This window comes from Lissotriton vulgaris, chromosome 2_1, assembly GCF_964263255.1.
Source record: "Lissotriton vulgaris chromosome 2_1, aLisVul1.2, whole genome shotgun sequence".
In the NCBI taxonomy this organism is placed as follows: domain Eukaryota; kingdom Metazoa; phylum Chordata; class Amphibia; order Caudata; family Salamandridae; genus Lissotriton; species Lissotriton vulgaris.
Genome location: NC_141687.1, coordinates 1,855,823,475 through 1,855,841,514, shown reverse-complemented (window position 1 = coordinate 1,855,841,514; position 18,040 = coordinate 1,855,823,475).

Sequence of the window (18,040 nt, the reverse complement as noted above, 5' to 3'; positions counted from 1 at the left end):
GGATGCGGGCTGAATGGCTGTGTACGATCTGTGTTCTACTATTGACCGGGGGGAGGTCACGGGTGCACTGGTGACTACTTGTATTCTGTGGTTTCTAACTCTGCAATAAAAATATATTTAAAAAAAAAAAAAATCAAAGAGTATGCATTATATTTAACTATTTGATGGGCTATATCAGTACTGTATATTAAATAAATACACTAATAATGTGTCAAATCAAGTTGTGCAGGAAGTTATTCTAGAAAAAAGTACAAAGTTAAAGCAAAGTAGGTTGCTTTATTTTAATGTTCACATCAGGGACTTCCCCGACGTATCATAGCGCCCGATTTTAGGTGAGGCTGACCAGCGCAGTGTGTGTTTACTGAAATGCTATGCATGCATTAAAGAATCTGGATATGCCTCATCCATTCCTGTTTGTATTTGCAATGACTGAGTGTAAGCACTATAATGATCACAATCTATATCTTAAACTGGTGCATATGTGATACACCGTTGTCAATTATTTCCCCAGCATGTTGTTGATGCATCATACTGATTTAGTAATCTGAAAGTGTTCAGGTAGACGATCGTCAGTAATGTGAGGAAGTGGAACCCCCCCTCTTTACAATGTACAGCAACATCGAACATTGGTCATTGTGTGTTCTAAGACAGTGGTTCCCAAACTTTTGACTCCTGTCCTTGGGACCCCCACTGAATCACTCCTGGAAGCCGGGGACCCCCAATCAATTTGTACAACTTACATTTCTTTTTTAAAAACGCCTTTTGAAGCAGAGGCAATTTCAAAAGGGAGACAGCCTGAATTGGGCCTATTGGCATGGACACGTATGCATACCGCAGTGTATTATTTAGTGATACGCAAGGGCTTGTGGAAAGTGAGCAATCAGACAGCAGCACGAAAATCCTACTGCTGATCCTGGCATCTATTTTTACCTGCCTGCCAAGTAACGGTAACCTATACACATGTGCCTTTCAACGTTTTATTGCTTTTATTGTATTGCCTGTATTTTTGATTGTTGTGTCTGTGACTGCTGTTGTTTCACTTCCCCGCTGCCTGTACGTGGTCCGTGCCCCTTTTACTTCCCTCTGTTCTCCTCGCTGTCCCTGTGCTCTCTCTGCCCAGTTTTCCCTTCTGTTCCCCTCGCTACCCCCGTGCCTCTCTGTCCGTTCTGCCTTCTGTTCTTAGATGCCCCTATATTTCTGTATTCTGTATTTTACCTCTGTGCCATTCATTTTTTGTGCCCGTCTGCACTCTGTGCCACCAGTTTTTGTGCCCCTTTTGCCTTCTGTTCTACTCTTTTTTCCCTCGTTTTTTGTGCCTTTCTGCCCTCTGTTCCACTCGTTTTTTGTGCCTTTCTGCCCTCTGTTGCACTCGTTTTTCCCTTGTTTTTTGTGCTTTTCTACCCTCTATTCCACTCGTTTTTTGTGCCTTTCTGCCCTCTGCGCCACTTGTTTTTCTCTTGTTTTTTGTGTCTTTCTGCCCTCTATTCCACTCGTTTTTCCCTCATTTTTTGTGCCCTACTGCCCTCTTTTCCACTCGTTTTTTGGGCCTTTCTGCCCTCTGTTCCACTCGTTTCTTGTGTCTTTCTGCCCTCTGTTCCACTCGTTTTTCCCTCATTTTTTGTGCCCTTCTGCCCTCTGTTCCACTCGTTTTTTGTGCCTTTCTGTCCTCTGTTCCACTCGTTTTTGTGCTTTTTTGTCCTGTGTTCCACTCGTATTTCCTTTGTTTTTTGTGTCCTTCTGCCCTCTGTTCCACTTGTTTTTGTGCCTTTCTGCCCTCTGTTCCACTCGTTTTTTGTGCCTTTCTGTCCTGTGTTCCACTTCGTTTTCCCCTCGTTTTTTTGTGCCCTTCTGCTCTCGGTTCCACTCATTTTTTGTGCATTTCTGCCCTCTGTTCCACTCGATTTTTGTGCCTTTCTGCCATCTGTTCCACTTTGTTTCCCCCTCGTTTTTTGTGCCCTTCTACCCTCGGTTCCACTCGTTTTTTGGGCCTTTCTGCCCTCTGTTCCACTCGTTTTCCCCTCATTTTTTGTGCTCTTCTGCCCTCTGTTCCACTCGTTTTTTTGTGCCTTTCTGCCCTCTCTGTCACTCGTTTTTCCTTGTTTTTGTGCCCCTTTTGCCTTCTGTTCCGCTCGTTTCCCCAGCCGCTATGGCCTTTAGTTTAAGTATTGCTGTTAATCAGAACCCCTTCACAGGCTCCGATTAATAGCAATACTTGAACAAAAGGCCACAGTCTGCCCCGCGCTTTACTAACAAAAGCGTGGAGACAGTTTCCAAACACAGCCTGTGATAAAGTACGCGTTGTGTTTGGAAACTGAGTACGCTTTTGTTAGTAAAGTGTACCACTTTTGTTTAAGTATTGCTGTTAATCGGAGCCCGTGAAGGGGCTCTGATTAACAGCAATACTTAAACGAAAGGCCACAGTCTCCCCGCGCTCCCACATAGCCACAAGCCCCACAAACCCCACCAGCCCCCGCCTCCTTACCTGCACTCCTCACGACCGCTCTGCCGCATGGAAAAGTGCCTCATGTTTGCGCCGCTCGCTTCTTTAAAAGCGGCCGGTGGCGCGACTCTTTCGCGCGACGTCCTGTGTGCATGCTCCACACGAGGCGGGGCGCGCTGACATCAGGGGAGGCGCGAGCGCCCTAGAAGGAACGGTGATTGCCACATCTCTGAACATTGAGCTAGTGTGGTGTTGAGGGGATATATTATTTTGGGAAGGTCTGTTGTCCTGTTTTGCCCTGCGTCTGAGGCAGTAGAGGGGGAGTGGTCAGGAGGGGTGGTTGTAGTGGTGGTGGCGCTAGGTGTTGTGATTTTGTTGGATGTTGGAAGTGCATAATTAGTACTTCTATCACATATTCATCTTTAAATATGGGTGTGAGTTGGATGTAATTCATACAGTACATAGTCGACGTCCTTACACTAGTTAAACGTTGATATTAATTTGTTAGTGGTAAATGGAACTATCGCTTTATTTAGGTCTCGTCCTATGCAATGCGCATGCGTTGCATAGGAGAGTACCTAATGCATTCGGCAGAGCTTTTTCAGCAAAGAAGTGTACGCGTTGCATTGCTTGCAATGCAACGCGTGCACATCTTACCGATTTCCTTTCGGGAGCGCACAGTGCCATATGCTTTCACTTTCACTTTCACTGCTGCGTGGCTTTACTGCTGCGCGGCCAATGTTAGTTCACACTGTTAGCATTCTGGTGTGACAGCTCAATTTCGCTCTGTCACTACACACATGAAACGTTTGCACTTAAATGCCTGGTCAGACCAACATGGCTTAAAATATCATTTATGTCTGAAAAGGGATTTTCGAGGCAAGGCTTATTTAACCAACACATGCTGTCAGCCGATTTCCTTTCGGGAACCCACATTGCCATATGCTTTCACTTTCACTTTCACTGCTGCATGGCTTTACTGCCGCGCGGCCAATGTTTGTTCACACTGTTAGCGTTCTGGTGTGACAGCTCAATTTCGCTCTGTCACTGCACATATGAAACGTTTGCACTTAAATGCCTGGTCAGACCAACATGGCTTAAAATATCATTTAAGTCTGAAAAGGGATTTTCGAAGCAAGGCCTATTTAACCAACACATGCTGTCAGCCGAAACTATGATGTTAATCACTCCATTGATGCGTGTGCCAAGACATGAATAAGCTGGATCTGAGAGTTCCTTGGCCGATGACCTTTGACGTAAGCAAAGCACGCATGAGGAGATCTGCAAGGTACGCACCCTAAGCGCGAGGACGCACGCAGTGACATCACCTCTGGCAAACGTAGCAGGATGAACCAGTTTCTCTGAGCTACCATGAGGTGGTTGCCTGTTGGTTCTTTCAGTGCATGCAGTGGAGCTGACTGTAAGAGAAGGGGCCGTGGGAACGTGCCCCACTGTTGGCCCAGCAAGATAATAAGATGCAAGTGCGAAGGCAATGCAGCTCTGCATGCTGGCCAACGTGACGTGTCCACCATAACCCTTTACCCGAGGTATCACCTCTATAGCCGGAAATTAACAATACAATTGAGCAAAATAAATTAAGCTGCTTCCAGAGCACATTTGTAACCTTAAAGGGGAATGAGCACCTAGGCCGAACAAATGTCTGCCCAGTATTCTAGAGACGATCTGGACAGGATGTAGCCTAACGGCTGGGGTGGTTGAATCTGAGGAACCCTGTTCGAGTCTCGGCAATGACACTTAGTATCTTGTGATTCTGGGCAAATCTCTTAATTTCCCGGAAACTAACAAAAATAAATGTGGCCTTGTGTAACACAACTGCCGCTCATGTAAAGTGCTCTGAAACCTTGGGGTCTACTTCACTCTTTATAAAAGTACACACAAAAAAGCTATAGGATCTGCCTGGACAAGGGGGCCTCAAAGCTCCTATTTTGAAAGCTTTTAAAAACATCTTTGAGCATATTGAATTTGCCCTTAAGGCCCCTGCAAGAGCTCACTCAGTCAGGGCCAGTTCCTCCACTAGGGCGGAGGAGCATCGCCCTACTGCTAACTCGCAGTGCCAGAAGCAGAGCAGCCAGGGCAAGGGAGGAGTGGTAAGCCCACTCCTGAGGGCTAGTGCCTGGTCGGCCCTCTGTGGCCGCCCGAACCAGTCTTGTGCACTCTGATCTTCTCCATTCATGGCTTCCCCGTAAGCCCCTGGCTGGGCGGCATCCCCACCTATCACAACGCTGCTTGCAGCATTGTGATTGGCTTAGGGAAGGGTCCAGATGGAGCCTGGCTGCCTGCTTCCTGTTCCTGGCGAGCAGGAGCGGAGATGACGCAAGACCCAGCCAGCGAAAAGGTAAGTCTATTTTTTGGGGTTAAATTAACCCCCACCCACAACCCCCCCCCCTCCCCCCGCCCCCCCCCCCCCCCCCGTGCGGCCCCGATCACCCGCGAGACATGCCGGCCGTGACTACACCCAGTACCATGGACTAAATGGATTGAGAGGGCTTGTTCCATGGTTCACAGTTGCCTTATAACCGTACTGCATAGACAACCCCAAAGGACAGGGAAGACATTAAGTGGACCAGGGCTGCATACTGTGCTGCCTGTTGTGAAAGGAATCCATTTTGGAGGTGTGATAGTTCCTGGATTTGCCTCTCCTTAATTAATGAGGGTATCTATGTTGTCACTTGTCATTAGTAAATGGGAGACCCCTAACCCATTGAGTCCAAAAGTATACAAATGAACAAGGAACAGGTAAATATTCTTGAGTTGTTCCTGCAATTCTGGATAAAGAACTGGTGATGTTGCAAATAATGTGATAATAGTGTCTTTATTTTCAATGGTAAGCCAGAGCTCCAAAGTGATTCTCTAATGTCAAAATCACTCAATCCCAAAGGTATAGCCAAAATGTGTTTTACCTCCTTAATGGCGCGCAGGCCTGGGGCTTTTTCAAGGCTGATAGTGCATACAAAAACAAACAAGTATTTGCAATGCAACAGGTCTCGCATTTATGCAAGTTTCTGCTGTTGGCATTGTAAATGACAATGCCTTTTATTTATCTTTTGGTTTTTGAAACATAATTAAAACGCATTGTCATGGACAATGCCGAGCTTAAACTTGCGTAAATGCGAGATCTATTGTATTGTAAATGTTTGTTTGTCTGTGGATTTCAGTTATACTCAGACTGATTCACAAATGGAGTCTTTCATCAAATACAGACCAGCAGTTCTCCCTCATTAGTCAGACCCTCCAGCATTTTGCATATGTGCCGCTATATTGAGGTCCTGCTATCCCCTTCTATTTAAACTAATTTGGCACGAAAAACTGATCCAGAACCAGCAGAATAACAAAAAGGCACTTCTTCCCTGCTGTGCCTTTTTGTTATTCTCTTGTTCCAGTGTTGTCATTAAGTAATGCTTTTCCCTTGGCTTTGATGTGCTGGACGTCATTACATGACTCTGCATGTCTTCTAAGGAATCCTTTGTGTTGGCCTCAGAGTAGGCCTGGGCGGTAAATTCCGTTCCGCTTGCGAAATTTGGGTAATTTCGCGTTCCACCGAGAATGCAAAATTGGCCAAAATTCTGCGTCCTTCGACTTCGCAAAGTTTTTTGCTTGTTTGCGTTCTCAAATGCGTGATCACGAGATATTTCCCCCGAGCACACAAACAGCGATTGCAAACAGTAAAAAAGCATCGCGAACAAGCAATTCCGCATGTTCGCAGAATTAATGAGTGTTCACGAGATTTTTTACCGTTTCGCAGAGATTTGCATAACGCGATTACGCAAATTCCGCCCACTCCTACCCCAGAGCAGTTTTTAATTTCTCCTTTCCCAACTTGCATTCGCCTCTTCCTGCCAGGGAAGTCATATGACGAGCTGCAATAAACTTCACGTTTCCCAGTGAAAGAGACCTGGCTACTCCTGACCGCCAAATTATGGGAACTGCTTTGAGAAGAGGGCATGGATGTCCTCAAGGCTCTTTTCATTATTTATTCTCCTTATCTGCACAATCCCCGACATACCAAACTGAGCTAATTTTAAACTAACTATAGGTTTGTGTTGAAAGCGCGAAGTGTCCGTGTTTGAAACAGTACAAAATGAAGCCAATGGCCGATTTAAAAATAATCTTGTTAAAGGTTTCATATTTCAAAGCACCTCTCAAGGAATGTGAATGGTAGGTACACTGTGAGCCCTGGAAAAAAGGTGCAGATAATTAAATTGATGTACTGATGTTTGTGTTTTTGATTAATTTCAATACTTTATTTTGGCTGTGTCCCATAAAAGTAGGAAAAGAATAATTAAAGATGGTTGTGCTTTCAACTGAAGCTCATCATCACATTGTGCTTATATTTGAACCTGAGCCAGGGTTGGGTGAGGGTGGCGGGGTGTGGGGGGTGGTTTAAGGATGATAGGGAAGAGGGATATCAATTCTTACAGAAAAAACAAGCATTTGCATAGCCAATAGGTCTCAACTTTGGGACATTATAAGTGTTTAGCCATACAACAGTTGATGTTGCACCAAGGATATTGTGCTGCATAATTAAATGCTTATAAGGTCCCAAAGGCGAGACCTATGGCTATGCCAATGCTTGTTTTTGGATAGCATTGTAGATTTGGTTTGGTTTTTGAAAGTTTGGGAAGTGGTGGGATTTTTTGTTTTTTTTTTCTACGAGAACGCTAGTTTGTAAATTATTAACGTTAGTTGTGGTTCTGGTTTGTAGCAATATTCTTGGAGGAAGGAATAAATTGAAGAGTGGTAATATTTGTAGTTTTTATTACATTGAGAATGGGATGATAATTAAAAAAGATAGAAAAAAACAGATACGCTTATTGAACATTATAAATAGTAATTATCATTTAAAAAACCTTAGAAAAATTCACTGAAAAAAACGTAGGTTTCAAGCAGGTTATAGTGAGGAATTATCATTTAAAAAATCCTAGAAATTGACTGAAAAAACCGTAGGCGTCAGGCACGCTATAGTTAGAAATTAGCATTTAAAAAACCTTAGAAATTCACTGAAAAAACCATAGGTTTCAGGGGCATTATAGTTAGCTGGACATTTCTCTCATACAAAACCATCAGGGAGCATGGTTTGCTATTTAATTACAAAAAAACAAAGGTCATATGTTTTTCATCACAGACAGTGCGGCAAAAATTCAAATGGCACGTAGCAGGTAACAACATAGAGCAATGTCTCACATACAAGTACCTAGGAGTAGTGGTAGACTCAAGGTGGACACTAAAAGACCACCTAATGCACAGAAAAGCCCAGGCCAACAAACTATGGTTCGCCCTAAATTTACTAAAAACAAAACTGAAGTGCCCATCCAACTTATACTTGTTAAAAATAATCGCAGCCAAGTTTCTCCCAACCCTCACATACGGTTCCGATTTATTTAGAGGCCAAGACGCAAACTTCCTGAATCTACAACAATCAGAGTTATTCAAACACATCTTTCAGATTCCGAAGTTTGTATCACAAGCAGGCAGGATCTTTACTAAGAACTTACAAATTCTTAAACATATAAACAATTTAAAGAAAAAATCTGACATCCATGCTGGGGGCACTCTCTAGAATGTATACTGCCACAGGAAGTAGGCATTTCTCCTCATTACTCAAGGTGTATAAAGTAAAAATACCCTCGGTCTTGTCCTATGCAAGTGAACATCTTCCTACAAAACAATGGTCTTTCATGGACATTACCGAAGGAAAGATCTTGAAAAGATTACTAAAGGTTTCTACATCAACATCTGTACAGGCTCTCAGATTGGAATTTGCATTGACAAGTTCATATGCAACAGCTATGGCAAATGTTATTCGATGGGTGTACAACATCTTGCATGCAAAGGAAGGAACGTTAAGATTCTTGTTGAAGACTGAGATATTTAAAACAGATTCTCGACAACTGAACTTTTCCAAGAACATGTCTGAAGCGCTTAAAACAGCGAACCTGACTGAAGATATTCTGTTATCATGGACAAAACCCCAGTTAAAACTTTTTTTTGAAATGCTTTACTCCAAGACTAAGTTACGATCTCGATTTTATGCATTGTAGTAAGTTATCTACATATAAAACTTACATAGAGTCATTGGAATATAAGCAATTACGGCCATATCTGGGGCTTTGCCTTACACATGGAGCAAGAAGGTCCATAACTATGTTGCGCTTAGGTATTCTCCCAGTTTCCACTGTCACATCTAAATGGTCACCAGGAGACTCCCCTATCTGTAAACTCTGTTTTGGTGGTGATCAAGACATCGTGCATATTTTATTTGTTTGTCCTCACGCAAGTGTAGTCAAAGCACGGGCTAGATATCTTAAGCCGATATACCAGAAATGCAATATTACTACAGTAAACAATTTACTAGCATTATGTAAACGACCGACTGATGAATGGGTTTGCTATAATTTTTATAAATTTTTAAAATCTTTTCTAAAACTATATTGATTATGCTTATATTTTGTAAACTGTTTTTAAATTTGTGGTCCTCAGTTGAGTACCAAAGCAAATAAAAAACTTTTGACTTTGACTTTGACTTATCACAAGCACAAGTACGTCTGGAATTTGGGTTATCAAACCAGCATTCTGTAAGACAAGCTGCCATATTACAAACGTGCTGGAAATTAAAAGCAGCACAAGAGGATTCGCTGATGGGCCTCTGTTGGATTGAAATAAAGAATCAAACAAAAGCAAAAAATGCTTGGAAAACAGTCCTCGAAGAAGCATTGACAAACCTCAAAATGCAGGAGGCATGGAACACCAATTACACCTTCGCAGCTTTTAAAAATATAGCCAACAATGCGGCAAAACTAAAAGCCTGGATCGTAGATAAAGCCGCATTAGCAAAGAAAAAACACGGCTGAATGGTATTGGCTTCGTACGAGACATGTTCCCCACAACCAAACTTAGTCAATCACATTACAACAACTATCCAACAACTGCTACTACGAACTCGGATGGGGACCTTCATCTCAAAAGATCAGATTTCTTCATAGAAACAAACATGGCCAACATCACTCTGCAGACTTTGTGACCAAGCGGAAGAAACTCTGATGCATTTACTGTGTATTTGCCCATCTCTGAATAACCTAAGACATTTCTATCTATTACACGTATTTCGCACATTTCGTAATAGATCATGCCGGCCAGCAGTCATGTAAGCACTGAATAGTCAACTGCTGCACGTAGCATGCAGGGCTACCAGATTTTTGTAGAAAGTTAGCCTTTTAACACAGAAAAACGAAAAAACAGGCAACGAAATTGTGAGGAGGTACCGAGACATACCAGCTGGAAGGGCTCCCCGTCACGGATTTCAGTGCAGCGACGGGCTCATGGACTATGATTTCCATGTCCCTCTGCTGTTTCTCTACAGGATCGCATCAATGGCCGTGACCCGGAGGTGCCGCCTCTACAACTGGGAAGTGAAACCCAGGAGCCAATGAAATACAGGCCAGGACCAGGTTTGGAGGAGAGAGGAGTCGAATGCGGAAGGAGAGAAGACGCGGGATCCGACTGCACCAGAGAAGACGAGGGACCCGACTGCACCAGAGAAGACCCGGGACCCGACTGCAAAAGAGAAGACGCGGGACCAGGTAGTGGTGGAGAAGACGCAGGACCCGACTGTACCAGAGAAGACGCGGGACCCAGTCGAGGTGGAGAAGATGCGGGACCCGACTTGCCGGACGTTCGAACAACAGAGAATCCTGACGAAGAAGAGGAAAGCTGGTTCGAGGATTGGTGGTGTCCGGAGGTGGCTGAGGAGCGGCCGTGACTCAGGAGAGTTACGGCAGGAGCCAGTGAGAACCAACAACTCGAGGGTTGTATTAAGATGGGAAGTGAGGGACGACATTGACGTATTGAGGAGGGGGGGCGAAACAAGCTGATACTGCACAACAAGTATTGTGGCATTTTGCTTTGAACTTCTATTTTGCATGAGACTGTGGCATTTTCCTTTGAACTTCTATTTTGCATGAGACTCTGCCATTTTCCTTTGAACCGCTATTTTGGCAGTATACGTTAGTAGTTTCCCGGTGGGGCACTCTATTTGGACATTATACTTCCTGACTCAGTTCTGTTTTGGGACACTACTCTTTTAAACGCAAACCTTTGACTTGGGAGACAGTATTTCTCCTTGCGGGCACTAAAGTGATACCAAGAGCACAGAGGTGTGGTGAAGGGAAAACAAACCACTTTATTATAGGATCTCATTCTTACGGTTCCTTTTATTCTCTTTCTTCACTCCTATGAGCCCCCGGGGAAACCACCCCGGTTCAGAGGAACCAGGAAGCAAAACAACACCACTGTCCATATCCAACCCCTCCAGCTCACAGGATTCATCTGAAGAAGACGAGGAACCTCAAAGGCAATTATCTAGCCCATTAACAACTACTTCTATTGCCCATAAACCTCTTTCTAAACCACTACTGCAGCCTCCATGCCTGTTTATCAGACCTGCCCTCCCACAAGTGGTGTCAGAAGGGGGATACAAAGGCGAAATGGAGGCTGCCCTGACAAAGATGGCTGAAAACCAGGAACATTTGGGGAAAGTCATGTAAAGGTTTTTGAACGTGGTAGAGGAAGATCGGGAGAAGATACAGCAAGTAATAGCTGGACAAGGACTGACCCAAGGAGCCGCCATGGACAAACTCACTGCAGTCCTAGGGCAACAATGAGGTCCCACCACCCTACCATCAGTGGTACTTCAACGATACGTAGCCGGAGAAGACCCGGATTTCTTTTTTAGCAACTTCGAGAGCATGGCCAATGCTGCTTCATGGCCCCCAGACAAATGGGGACAATACCTGGGACCCCTTTTGTCGGGAGATTTACAAGCCGCTTATCAGGCAGCTACGCTCCAAGGGACGGTTCCATACGCAGAAATAAAAAAATGTATTCTGGAAAGGTTGGGAATAGATGTTGAGACGTACAGGGTAAAACTAAGGCAAATGAAGGAAGGTCCTCAAGAAACCCCTCGTGCTTTATACTTCCGAGTGAAAGACATGGCGTATCGTTGGTTGAAACCGGCCACTACGGACAAAGATGGAATCATGGTGAAAATTTCTCTAGAACAGTATCTGACATCTCTGCACCCACCTATCCGACGCTGGGTTCGCCAGCAAGCTAACCTTACGTTAGAGACAGCAGTAGAGATAGCAAACGCATATAATAGGGCACAGGACTTCCACAAAAGTAGAGAAGAAACCACCGGAAAAGGGGGGGGACATACCCTTCATCGACTCATCAGACCCCCATTGATCAAGAAGCCTGAACCCCTCGCTTTTGTTCCCAGTGCCCCTTTGCCTACTGCCCGCTGCATCTACCCACAACAGGACCGCAATGTTACCAATGTGGGGGTATGGGACATATAGCCAGGTTCTGTCCACAAAAAGAGGAACCTATGGAGATAGGGATGGCCCGTAATTACTTCTGCTCTCCCACAGAAAAAAAGATGCCCCCTTATAGATGTACTGTTTCCGTGAATGGACAACCGGTTACTGCCCTTGCGGATACATGTTGCTTGCATAGCGTAGTCAGACCCCAGGACCTTGGTGATAGTGTAGGTCACATAGAAGGAATGGTGGCCATCAAATGTATACATGGCGACACCAAACCGTATCCCACCGCACGAGTGCTCATACAACATCCCCAGGATACAGGAACCTCTCTTACTGTGGGACTGATACCCTGATTACCTGAACAAGCAATTCTAGGCAATGATTATGGTAAACTTCCTCAGTTGTTACAAGGGTCATCTAGGAACGAAGATGAGTGGCTAGCCACCGCTCCCTTCTCTAAAGATACAGAGAGAGAATGGTCACATTCAAAACCTAGAAAAAGTCGGAGACAGAGAAGGGCCGAGGAAGGGAGAGATTCCCTGGTAATGCCAGTCATTCCAGTAGAAAACCCATGGGAAACAGACAGGAATTTCCACGCAGCCCAGCGGGAGGACCCTATCCTACAGGAAGCATGGAACAAGGCACATGAGGAGGAGGATCCACACCGTGTAGGCCATTATTTTTTTGTTAAAAATGGCCTATTGAATAGGAAAGGCAATCCTGACTAGAAAGCGCAGTTATTGGTCCCAGGACCATTCCGCGAGAAAGTATTGTATATTGCTCATAGCCATCTGTTAGGGGGTCATTTTGGTACCGAAAAGACTGAGAAAACCATCTTAGATAATTTCATTTGGCCAGGCATATATCATCAGGTGAGAAGGTATTGCAGAGAGTGTCCTATTTGTCAGCGGAATAGCCGTTATCATCCCCCAAGAGCCCCGTTGCTTCCTCTTCCAATTATCAATGAACCATTCTGCAGAGTTGGTATGGATATCATTGGGCCCTTACTTCCCTCTAGAAGTGGCTGTAGATACATACTTGTCATAGTTGACTATGCTACCCGGTTCCCTGAGACCATACCCCTTCGTAAACCAGACACAACCCACGTAGCCAGAGCCATGATTGGTGTTTTTTCTAGGGTGGGATTTCCAAAGGAAATATTGACTGACCAGGGGACCCCTTTTGTTTCTAAGATGATGAAGGATATATGTGCACAGCTAGGGGTGAAACAGATTCGAACAGCAGCCTATCACCCTCAAACCAATGGGTTGGTTGAAAGGTATAATGCCACTATTAAAGCCACTCTAAAGAAACTGCTGGACCTTGAAGATCGGGAATGGGAGGATATCTTACCTTTGGCGTTGTTTGCCATTAGGTTTAAAGAACAGAAAAGCACCGGGTATTCTCCCTTTGAATTGTTGTATGGTCATAAACCCCGTACCTTGCTGGACATGGCCCAGGAACAATGGGAGACTGAACCAAACAACACCAAGCCCCTTACTGAATATGTCTCTAACCTTAAAACACATCTGAGACAAGTCAGAGACATTGTAAGAAATAATCTAGAAGATGCCCAGGACGCCCAAAAGAAACAGTATGACAAAGGGGCTAAACTTAGAACCTTCCAAGTAGGAGATCAGTTGTTGCTCATGATGGCTTCCTCTGACCAGAAGTTATTAGGGCAGTGGCAAGGACCCTATACAGTGATCCAACAGGTCACTCCAGTAACCTATCGCATTGAAATTGACAGCAAGAAGAAAATATCACAAATTTATCATGTGAATTTACTTAAGAAATGGGAGGGACCTGTTCCAGTAGCTGTGCATCATGTGGAGACTCAAAACCCCCTATTTTGCAATGCATAGATCCCGAGTTACCCCATTCTTTGAAGGACGACTTGAACAAGACGTTATTCCCCCTTACCTCTGTTTTTTCCCTCACTCCAGGGAAAACCACTCTGATTGAACATGCCATTAGAACCCCAACCGGGAAACGGATCAGGTTACAACCGTACCGGATACCGGAATCCCGTCGTCAGATCATAAGGGAAGAGATACAAAAGATGTTGCAAATGGACATTATAGAACCATCTAAAAGCGAGTGGAATTCCCCCATTGATCTCGTGCCAAAACCTGATGGGTCGGAAAGCTTCTGTATCGACTTCAGGGAGGTCAATAAGATTTCTGAATTTGACAACTACCCCCTTCCAAGAGTGTACGAAATGGTAGAACGGATAAGGAGAGCCAAGTATATTAGTACCCTTGATTTATGTAAAGGGTACTGGCAAATCCCTTTGAGGAAAGAAGACAGAGAGAAAAAACAGCCGTTTCAACTTCAGATGGTTTATTCCAGTTTAAAATGCTACTGTTTGGCTTCATGGGGCCCCTGCAACTTTCCAAAGAGCCATGAATATGGTGTTGAGTCCTCATGAATCCTATGCTGGGGCATATATCGATGACATTGTGATACATACTGACACCTGGGAACAACATCTGTCCCATCTGTCCCAAGTAATACATACGTTGGGGTCGCATGGATTGAAGATCAATACAGCCAAAAGCCATTTAGCTGCTCAAACAGTGAATTACTTAGGCTATCTACTAGGAGAAGGCGTCATAAGACCACAGACATCTAAATTAACAGCCATCGCACAGATTCCTTTGCCCAAAACAAAAAAAGATCTAAGAGCCTTTCTGGGGTTGCTGGGGTATTACCGACGGTTTATCCCTAACTTTTCACAAGTGGCTGCCCCTCTCACTGATCTTCTACAAAAGAATAGTAGAACAGAAGAAATGTTACGCTCTCCTTTAGTACTATATTGCACTCCTTCGAGGCCTTAAAAAAATCCCTGACTTCGGAGTCTGTATTTATCAGCCCTGACTATTCCCGACCTTTTATTTTATAAACAGATGCCTCCGACTAGGGTCTAGGGGCCGTTTTGTCTAAAGAAACTCCTCATGGAGAAAACCCCATCTTGTACATTGGCCATAAACTTATTCACAGAGAGAAGAATTATGCTACCATTGAAAAAGAGGCCCTCGCCATCAAATGGGCTATAGAAACTCTAAGATATTATTTGGAACGAAGAGAAATTCACCCTTTTCACTGATCATGCACCTTTAGAATGGTTAGCAAAGAATAAAGGCCACAACAAAAGGGTATTGAGGTGGTTTCTCTCTTTACAACCTTACAGGTTCAATACGAGACATAGGAAAGGAAAAGAGCAAGGGAATGCTGATTACTTGTCCAGATACCCACAGGATTGTCTCCCTAGAAGAAGGACAGCAAGGGAAAGGGGATGTGAGGAGGTACCGAGACATACCAGCTGGAAGGGCTCCCCGTCGTGGATTTCACTGCAGCGACGAGCTCATGGACTATGATTTCCATGTCCCTCTGCTGTTTCTCTACAGGATCGCGTCAATGGGCGTGACCCGGAAGTGCCGCCTCTACAACCGGGAAGTGTAACCCAGGAGCCAATGAAATACGGGCCAGGACCAGGTTTGGAGGAGAGAGGATTCGAATGCGGAAGGAGAAAAGACGCGGGACCCGACTGCACCAGAGAAGACGCGGGACCCGACTGCACCAGAGAAGACGCGGGACCAAACTGCACCAGAGAAGACACGGGACCCGGTAGAGGTGGAAAAGACGCGGGACCCGACTGTACCAGAGAAGACGTAGGACCCGGTTGAGGTGGAGAAGACGCAGGACCCTACTTGCCGGACGTTCGAACAACAGAGAATCCTGGCGAAGAAGAGGAAAGCTGGTTCGAGGATTGGTGGTGTCCGGAGGTGGCTGGAGAGCGGCCGTGACTCAGGAGAGTTACGGCGGGAGCCGGTGAGTACCAACAGCTCGAGGGTTGTATTAAGAGGGGAAGGGAGGGACGACATTGACGTATTGAGGAGGGGGGGTGAAACAAGCTGATACTGCACAACAAGTATTGTGGCATTTTCCTTTAAACTTCTATTTTGAATGAGACTGTGACATTTTCCTTTGAACTGCTATTTTGGCAGTATACGGTAGTAGTTTCCCGTTGGGGCACTCTACTTTGACATTATACTTCCTGACTCAGTTCTGTTTTGGGACACTACTCCTTTAAACGCAAATCTTTGACTTGGGAGACAGTATTTTTGTCCTTGCGGGCACTAAAGTGATACCAAGAGCACAGAGGTGTGGTGAAGGGAAAACAAACCACTTTATTATAGGATCTCATTCTTACGGTTCCTTTTATTCTCTTTCTTCACTCATATGAGCCTTGTATACTAATTGTAAAGGTTTTAATTAACTATATACAATAAATTTACTTAAGTTACGTGTTCAAATAACAAAAAAAAGGTCTCACCTTTGGGACATTATAAGTGTTTAGCCATACAACAGTTGATGTTGCACCAAGGATATTGTGCTGCAAATTTAAATGCTTATAAGGTCCCAAAGGCGAGACCTATTGGCTATGCCAATGCTTGTTTTTGGATAGCATCGTAGATTTGGTTTGGTTTTTGAAAGTTTGAGAAGTGGTGGGTTTTTTGTCTACGAGAACGCCTAGTTTGTATATTATTAACGTTAGTTGTGGTTCTGGTTTGTAGCGATTTTCTTGGAGGAAGGAATAAATTGAAGAGTGGTAATATTTGTAGTTTTTATTACATTGAGAATGGGATGATAATTAAAAAAGATAGAAAAAACAGATATGCTTATTGAACATTATAAATAGGAATTATCATTTAAAAAACCTTAGAAAAATTCACTGAAAAAACCATAGGTTTTTAGCAGGTTATAGTGAGGAATTATCATTCAAAAAATCTTAGAAATTGACTGAAAAAACCATAGGTTTCAGGCACGTTATAGTTAGGAATTAGCATTTAAAAAACCTTAGAAATTCACTGAAAAACCATAGGTTTCAGGGGCGTTATAGTTAGCTGGACATTTCTCTCTTACAAAACCATTGAAATTCCCCTGTTATAGTTAGTTCAGCTAACTGTAAGTCATGCTCCTACAATGCACTGCTGATGACGTCACATATTACATCACTCATGACATGGTCAGTGATATCACTCATTTGGAAATGGAGGGCTGTTAGACCTGGCTTTTCCAGCGGGTCTATCGCCAGACATTTTGTTTTTTGGCCTCTTGTTTCTGAACTGGTTTTGTTGGTTGTATGACCCTGGGCACTTTTCCACTGCTGATCAGTTCTAAAGTGCATATGCTTTACGTGTTAATCGTGTTTTTGGATTGGTGGTTCCATGATTGGCTTATCTAACTTACTACTAACTCTCTAGTACAGTGCACTGTGTGTGCCCAGGGCCGGTAAGTCAAATGCTACCAGTGGGCTGGCAACACTGATTGTGCTACCCATGCAAGCTGCCTTTTACAAGGGTCTCAAATCTGCCACTGCAGTGTCTGCTCGCGGTTGCTACTGCTATATCAACCTAACAAGTGCACCCACTCGCCAGCCCCTAACCTTCCCTTTTCTTACATGTAAGGCACCCCTAAGGTAGTCCCATGACCCCCATTCGGGTAGGATTTATTGTATGTGAAAGGTAGGACATGTATTGGTGTGTGTAAGATGTCCCGATAGTGAAATACAGTGTATTTCATTTTTTCACCATCGAAAGGGTATCTGTCCCATTGTTATAATAACATCTTATAAGTATAACTTCCCTTTGGGACCAGGAAGAAAGATGGAATTTAGTATGCCTGAAATCAATATATAAAAGTACATATTTTAGTCAAGATGATTTTTATATTGTGTTTTTTAAAATATCACTTTTAGAAAGTGGGTATGTTCTTACTTAGCCATCCTGTGTGCCTCTATGGTTTGTGGATTTACTGCCTGACTTTAGAGCAACAGGGTCGGTGGATGTGCATTCTCTCAGACAGCCACTGAGGGGGGTGATGTGTGTTCTGCATTTCCTGCATGAGTCAGGGCTGGCCTGAGTAGACCTGGGCTGCATTCAGAGTAGTGGGAGGAGATTTACCTGCACCTGAATATGCTGGGTCTGCCTTACATGATGCCGGCTCCACCTCCTGCCCGGAAGCTGGCGATGGGAGGACAGAACTGGTTTGACTGAACACAGAGCATCTCTGGCACAACAGAGCAAAGAGAAACTGAGTATAAAAATTGGGGCGCAGAACCTTAGAATAATTCTGGACTCACAAGGAAACTCTGCCAAGGAGAAGAGCTGGGAAAGCTGAAGAAGAAGTACTTCACCTTTGCTGTGTGCTGTCTGGGGTTGGCCTACAGTGGCTGTTTGTGCCAAGGAGAGGA